Source organism: Anomalospiza imberbis, chromosome 6, assembly GCF_031753505.1.
Source record: "Anomalospiza imberbis isolate Cuckoo-Finch-1a 21T00152 chromosome 6, ASM3175350v1, whole genome shotgun sequence".
NCBI lineage: Eukaryota > Metazoa > Chordata > Aves > Passeriformes > Viduidae > Anomalospiza > Anomalospiza imberbis.
Genome location: NC_089686.1, coordinates 1,184,689 through 1,192,919, shown reverse-complemented (window position 1 = coordinate 1,192,919; position 8,231 = coordinate 1,184,689).

Sequence of the window (8,231 nt, the reverse complement as noted above, 5' to 3'; positions counted from 1 at the left end):
ATTTTTATTTCTGTTTATTTGTTTTTAAGATTTTTTATATTTATTATTTTTATTTCTTTTTATTTTTTATTATTTCATTAAATATATGTTGATTTTTATTTCTGCTTATTTATTAATTAGTATGATTTTTATATTTATGATTTTTATTTCTGTTAATTTATTTTTATTATTTTATTAAATATATATATGATTTCTATTACTGCTTATTTATTTATTTATATGATTTTTAGTATTTTTTCTTTCTGTTTATTATTATTGTTTTTATTAAATATATATTAAATAATTTTATTTCTGCTTATTTATTTATTTTATGGGGTTTATATTTATTCTTTTTATTTCTATTTCTTTGTTTTTAATAAGTATTTATTATTTTTATTTCTATTTCTTTGTTTTTTAATAAATATTTATTTTTTTATTTCTATTTCTTTGTTTTTTAATAAATATTTATTATTTTTATTTCTGTTTATTTATTTATTTATTTTTATTTCCCTTCTCCAGAAGGGAATGTGACAACATTAATGGGCCTCACTTGGAAGCAGATTTTAATTGCCAGCAAACAGGAGAAGTTATCCAGGAGTGGTTGATGGAGTTCCTGAATTAAATGAGCTGGCAGAGAAGCCCAGTGCTGATGGAAAAATGCACATTATGGAAAAGAGCCCCTGGGACAGCACAGGAAGCTTTTCATCCCTCTGGATTGGAGGGGAGTGGGAAGAGAGAGGATTTCCCAGGATTCCTGACCCTCAGACAGGCAGGAGCTGCTCCGAGGGGAGCACAAATCCAAGCAGAGCCATCAGGGAGTGCCCAGGGCTTGGGATGGAAATGGGAGATCCGGTTTGGACAGGCAAATCCTGAATTTCCATCTTTAGTTCTCATTTACTAAAAGTGAAAGGCTTGGTTAATAGTAAATAGCCTGGAGTTTTAGTGATGTCTTTTCTCAGTCCTTCTTAAATCCCAGGATGTGGCTTGGGAAGGGACCTTAAATCCCATTCCCAGCCCTTTTCCATGGCAGGGACACCTCCCACTGTCCAAGGCTGCTCCAGCCCCAGTGTCCAGCCTGGCCTTGGGCACTGCCAGGGATCCAGGGGCAGCCACAGCTGCTCTGGCAATTCCAGCCCAGCCAGGAATTCCCAATTCCCAATCTCCCATCCATCCCTGCTCTCTGGCAGGTTGAACATCTGTCAGGGCCTCATCAGCTGTGGGAACCCAGCACATCCCTCTGGCTGCCCTGGCTGTCTCCAGACCCTGGCAGGGGGCTCAGAGACCTTGGCACCAAGTCAAAAACACCTGTGGCTTCCATTTTAGCCTGTGGAAAAAGCTGACAACTTTGTGTGAGGAATTACAAGCCACAAGGGTTTGAGTGGTGTGGTAGTTGAATTAACACAGGGTGAAAAAGTGGGATTTTGGGGTTTTTAGAATGGGGTTCAGGGGTACAAGATGGAGGGATTTAGGCATGTCCTGACCTTCTTCTCCTTCTCCTTGCCCTCCATGTCTCGCTGTGATGGTGACACTTTTCTGTTGGTTTAAGGTACAGACACACTGCCCAACAGAAATGACAGACATTGGCACGTCATTGTAAACATGGCACACGGAGTTTTTGGTATAAAATGTGAACACCGCCCTGAGGGCAGACAGAATGCCATGGCCGACCTGCTGGACAGAGCTCAGCAGGGAGAGAGAGAATGTTCTAGATAAGGGAAAATAAACAACCTTGAGAAGCCGATCCTGCGCATTCAGACTCCTTCTTTGGCTGCACCGGCTGGGAAACGAGGACTTTTACACTCTCAGGGTCACCTTGATCACCAGACCCTGAGAATCACCCTAAAAATCAGCAATTTCTTTCCAATATCCCCACTAAATTTCCCTTCCTGATATATTTACTGCCCCCAGTCTCTCTCCCATCCACATGGAAATACCTAAATAATCCCCCAACACACTACTGAGCTTATCACAGATGTGCAAACCTGAAATGTGGGGATGACCAAACGCTCCAGGAAGCCACCCAGAATTCCTGGATATTCCTTTTGGTGCCATCATCCCCCTGAGAGCAGCAATTCCTCTTCCAGCTCCCTCCTGACCCTGCCAGGTTTTGCTGTACTCATCCTGCAGGGCACACATGGGGAGGTTGAAGTCACCTCCAGCAGTAAGGACTTCAGGTAAATATTGCCTTTTAAAAGTCATTTCCAGCAGAGACACCACCCAGCAAACTTAATCAAATAAATAAAACAAAGCTCCTCATTGCAGGAACAGGCTGGAACTGGGGGGAATCAGGGAATAAACTCTGCAATTCAGAGTTTAGCCCCCGCACATCAATTCTCCTCAAGTTTTCCTCAAATTCTAGGAAGTTTTCAGAGCAGAATTTCTCTTCAAACACTCCTATTTCCTGCATTAAAAGCTTTTTGTGCTACAATAGTTGGTTTTTGCTTAAATAATTCTTAAATAGAACCTTTAAACTTAAGCAGCACTTAAAGACCACACAGTCTCTCCATTTCAGGAGTCCTCAGAGAGCTCTTTCTCATCCCAGAGATTCAGGAAATGGTGACTTCAGCGTTGTGAGATAAGCAATTAATTCCCCAATTAATCAAAATATTTGGTATGCAACTGGGTTCTTATTTGAATAAGCAATTATCATAAAGTCCTTTGATTCCAAATTAGCACAAAAAACCCATCCTGGCACGGAGAAATTGTTCCTGAAGTGTTTGTTTGGGTACAAACTCTGGATGTGCAGAACGGGAGCACAGCCATGGGATGGAATTTATAAAGCAGGTAGAGAACTTTCCAAATTCCCTCTGCAGCTTCCCAAAGGAAATGTTCCATCCCTTTCCTCAAAGGCTCTGGGAAAAACATCCATCTGGATGGAATCAAAGGATTCTTCACCTCGGGAAGGAATTCCCACTGGATGCTGCTTTTAAATAAAAACCACAATAAAAGAAATCCACCTGTGAGAGAATTTGGGTGAGAGATCCCCAGGGGAACAGAGACTGGAAAACTGGATCCCAGGCTGGTTTGGGACATTTCTAGGGGATAAAAGGGGAAGATGGGAGTGGATGAGACCCCTCCAGGTACCCAGGAGCTGTCACTGCTGTTCCCACAGCTCTGTCCCAGCACTCCCAACAAATCCATGCCCAGCTCCAAGGATTTTCCTAAGACCCCCTGAGGGAAATGAGCCCTCTCTAAACAACAGGGCAGCTAAAAATATCTTTTTTTTAATTGGCTACTCTTGGTCTGTTCTTCACTGCTGGCACATGCCGCGACAGCCCAGCATGCTGCCCCTGAAGGCAGCACCTCAGATGTTCCCGAAAGATTCCAGGCTCTCCAGCCCCATCCAGGTGATGGAGCAGCAGTGAGGGATGGTTGGGTACCACAGAATCATGGAATGGGTGAGAAGGGACCTCAAATCCCACCCAGTGCCACCCCTGCCGTGGCAGGGACACCTCCCACTGTCCCAGGCTGCTCCAAGCCCCAGTGTCCAGCCTGGCCTTGGGCACTGCCAGGGATTTCACAGAATTCACAGGTTGGAAGAGACCTCCAAGATCATGGAGTCCAACCCAGCCCCAACAGCTCAACCCAGCCCTGGCACCCAGTGCCACACCCAGGCTTTGTTAAACACACCCAGGGATGGTGACTCCACCACCTCCCCGGGCAGAACATTCCAGAGCTTTATCACTCTTTCTGTAAAAGCTTTTTCCTGATATCCAACCTGAATTTCCCTTGGTGCAGCTCGAGGCTGTGTCCTCTGGTTCTGTCAGTTCCTGGAGACAGAGCCCAGCCCCAGCTGGCCACAGCCACCTTTCACGGCATGGTACAGAGTGCTGAGGTCACCCCTGAGTCTCCTTTTCTCCAGGCTGGACATCCCCAGCTCCAGGGGACCCAGGGGCAGCCACAGCTGCTCTGGCAATTGCAGCCCAGCCAGGAATTCCCAATTCCCAATCTCCCATCCATCCCTGCCCTCTGGCAGTGAGAGCCATTCCCTGTGTCCTGTCCCTCCAGCCCTTGTCCCCAGTCCCTCTCCAGCTCTTCTGGAGCTCCTCCAGGCCACACTGAGGTCACCACAAAGCTTCTCCTCTCCAGCTGGACAATCCCAGCTCTTCCAGCCTTTCCCACAGCAGAGCTGCTCCATCCCTGGGAATTGTTCTATCCCTGGGATCCTCTCCATTCCTGGGATTCTCTCCCTGCTCTGCAGCACCAAACTCTGACCACACACAACATCCCTCTGCTTTTACCCCTTCCATCTCTTCCTCTCACTGATCCCAATCAACACTCAAATGATTTTTAATCACAGCCAAGGGCTCGAGTTAAAACCTCATGCAATGCAAGAATTCTGAGTGAGAAAAAGAAATAAAAGAACTGGCTTCCAGCTGTGCCTTTTGTAACAGCTCTGACTGAGGAAAAGGAGAGAAAATAATTTTACAGCTTCCTCCAGAAATCAGAAGCTGCTGCTTGACCTGATGCAAATCATTTTTCAATCCTACAATGTCCCAGTGATAAACACAGCCCTGGAGCATGCCCTGGTCCCACGGCCCATCTCCCTCTGCAATTAATGCTGTTGATTTCACCCAAACAGAGCTGGATGAGAATCGACTTCTCTCAATTCCAGTCTTCACTAATATTTCATTTTTTTACAACTCACATCCCATCTGACTTAAATTGGGGTTGTCAATGCCTCCTCCCAGCCAGGGGAGCTGCTCAACATCCCAATGAGCTCATTTGGAGAGGCAGAGCTGGGGCTGGGCGGGCTCTGACGAGCTCGGGGTCAGAAAAGGGAGAGCAGAGTCTCAACCATCCCTGGCTCAGTGAATAAAGCACAGCTCTGCCTCCTGAATCCTAAGCAGAGATTACAAACTGCAAAGGCAGGGAAATGGTGATTGTTTTCAATCTTTAAACCCCAGGAAAAGGTCAGCGAGGTAATTGCTACAAGAAAAGATCACAGGTCAGGAGAAATTCTTTTTTGTGCTTGATATAATCAGGGTGCCAGAAAAAGAGTTTGCAACAGAAGGAATTAAAGAGTGTGTTTAATTCTGTCTCTAATTCACAGAAGATATTACAGAGATGGAAATTCTGGTTGTGAAGAGCACCTGCCAACCTTCATGGGTCTCATTCAGTCTTGGAGGAGCAGAAAGTGTCCCAGTTCTGAGGTGGGAAAATCAGCATTGGAGGAGATGCCCAGGCACAGCTTTTCCTTTTCTTTTCCTTTTCCTTTTCTTCCCTTCCTGCCTTTTTCCTTTCCCTTTTTCCTTCCCTTTCCCAGCATAAACCCAAACACAGGGAAACAGAACCTGAGTGCAGCAGGAGGGTTTCAAACTGGAAAATCCCCAGGGCTGGCAGTGAAACTCAACTGCTGAACAGGTTTGATCTGATCTGGGGTGAAGGAGATTTTCTTTAAGGTCCCCTCCAACCCAAACCAATCCAGTTCTGTGATTCCTCAAAAAGACATTTAAGAATCATGGAAAGCATTCCATGATTCCACTCCCCCACTGACAGGAGCAAAGACATTTAAAAAATTTAAAAGATATTTAAGATATCCCTGGATGTACCAGCAGGCCAAAGCCCGAGCTCACAAAAAATGGAAATTTATGAGAAAAAAAAGTGACTGCTCAGGTTCCAGGGCCTGCCTAAATCAGGACCTTGGTTTTAATGGATCCATTTCATTTTTACTTTTTACTTTTCATGAGCTGCAATTTACTTCCATGGCACTCTAATTTTGTACCCAGAAAGGTGCAGAATGAAAGAAATTAAGAGGGGCTGAGATTATTAAACAAAAGCAGGTGAGCACAACTCCAACAAGAGCCAGCAGCACCCTGATAGGATCCTGGACAGTTCCCAAAATTCCCAGCATGAAGCAGGGCCTGAGGGAAGAGGAAAACAAAGGGAAAATCACCAATAAAAACAAATTTAGCAGGTGGGGAAACAAGGGTGCAAGGTGTATTCCACACTCTCAGGAGGGGCTGGAACAGGACTCCAGAGTGTCCTGGCTGGAGCTGGGAAGCCACTGATCCCTGAGGCAAGGCTGGGAGAGCTGGGAATGCTCCCCTGGAGAGGAGAAGGCTCCAGGGAGAGCTCAGAGCCCCTTGCAGGGCCTGAAGGGGCTCCAGGAGAGCTGGAGAGGGACTGGGGACAAGGCATGGAGGGACAGGACACAGGGAATGGCTCCCACTGCCAGAGGGCAGGGATGGATGGGAGATTGGGAATTGGGAATTCCTGGCTGGGCTGGAATTGCCAGAGCAGCTGTGGCTGCCCCTGGATCCCTGGCAATGCCCAAGGCCAGGTTGGACACTGGGGCTGGGAGCAGCCCAGGATAATGAAAGGTCTCCCTGCCATGGATGATCCTTAAGGTCCTTTGGTCCAACCCAAACCATTCCAGCATCTGAGGGTTCAGAGTCATCCCCAAGCACTGACCAACAACTGCAAGAACTCACATGGGGAAACTGAGGCAGGGTGTGGCTCCCTCACCTTTCACTTCTGCATCCTTTCCAATTAATCTTGGTTTAGCTCTGTTAATTAAACCCATGAGGTCAGGTTTGGTGCCCAGCTGGGGTGTGGAATTCCCTCAGGAGATGCCTGTGGAGCCGGCAGTGCCTCAGCCAAATCCAGTTTGGGTTCAAAGGGACCTTAAATCCCATTCCCAGCCCTTTTCCATGGCAGGGACACCTCCCACTGTGCCAGGCTGCTCCAAGCCCCAGTGTCCAACCTGGCCTTGGGCACTGCCAGGGATCCAGGGGCAGCCCCAGCTGCTCTGGCAATTCCAGCCCAGCCAGGAATTCCCAATTCCCAATCTCCCACCCATCCCTGCCCTCTGGCAGTGGGAGCCATTCCCTGTGTCCTGTCCCTCCATCCCTTGTCCCCAGTTCCTCTCCAGCTCTCCTGGAGTCCTTTCCAGCCCAGGGGTGGCACTGGGTGGGATTTAAGGTCCCTTCCAACCCAAACCTTTCCAGGATTCTTTGGGGAAAGGCTGGGAAAACACTCCATGATTCCATTCCCCCACTGACAGGAGCAAAGCCCTGCCTTCCTTTGCCACCTCCCAAATTCTTGCTGCTGCAGCTCCTGGAATGGCTCCATTTGCATAAATTTGTCGGCAAACAATTAAAGTTAATTAAGATAATTTATCACTTGAAAAGAAAGCCTCTTATCAGCAGGTATCAGCCTGTAAAGCAAACAAAGATTCGGTTGGAGGGGAATCCTGGGCCCCCTTAGACACCAAGTGACAAAATCATTTCTTTTCCAGGCCCTGTCGGGCCTGGCTGCTTTGTTGTCAGAGTAATTAACTGCTATTAGCTAATCACCCTCTGCTAGCTGTGTTTGTGACTCCACTATTGACTCATTTACACTTTGGCTGCATTCCCGCATGGAAAAGTGATAAAAAGTTGTGGTAAGAGCCTGGAGTTCTTGTCCTGCAGCAGGGAGGGGAAGCCGGGAAGAGCTTTGAGTGCTTTGGGACGATCCTCCCCGCTGCTTCCAAGGATTTCTGTTCCATCCTCAATCCTCTGTCTGCAGGGACTGTGAAAATAATGGATTTTGGGGAAAAATAGCCATTTTCACTGCTCCATGCCCCATCCAGCCTGGCCTGGAACTCTTTCCTGAATGCTCTCAAAATTCCAGGCAGGCTGCCAGGGTCCACCAGCACTGCCATCTTTGGGAATTAGTGGCAGAATTTGGAGATTTTGATTCATTTTTCCCAAGGAAGATAAAACAACAGGAAAAGCTGAGGTTGCAGAGCTGCATGTCCAGGCCAGTCTCTTGCAGCTGATCACAAATTATTGATATTTGCTAAATACTAATACTAATACTAATACTAATCTGCAGAGAAGGCAGGAATGACCTGGGCACCTAACGAGGGAATGGTCTAATTAAATACTGCCCTGATAATGGAGGGCATGGGGATGTTGTCGTGGCAATGCCACTCCAGGCTCCACCAGGATCAGCATTCCAGGATCTTTTAGACTGGAAAAGACCCTCAAGACCACTGAGGCCAACTCCTAACTAAGCCAAGCCCAGCCCTGTTTTAGCTCCCAGTATTTCCCAGTTAAAGCAATTTATCACCAGTTCTGGTGTCCTTCAAGTCTTTGTACATTTTTTGGTTTCCCATTGAGCTGCTTGGAGTTGTAATTGCGAAATGCCCAATTTCCAGCCCCTTTTCCCACTGGCTTTCCAAGCAGACCACATTAAATCCCAGGTTTTATTTGGACAGTCTGCACTTCAGTCCATGAGCAACACTTTGTCTACTTTGCACCGGGGTC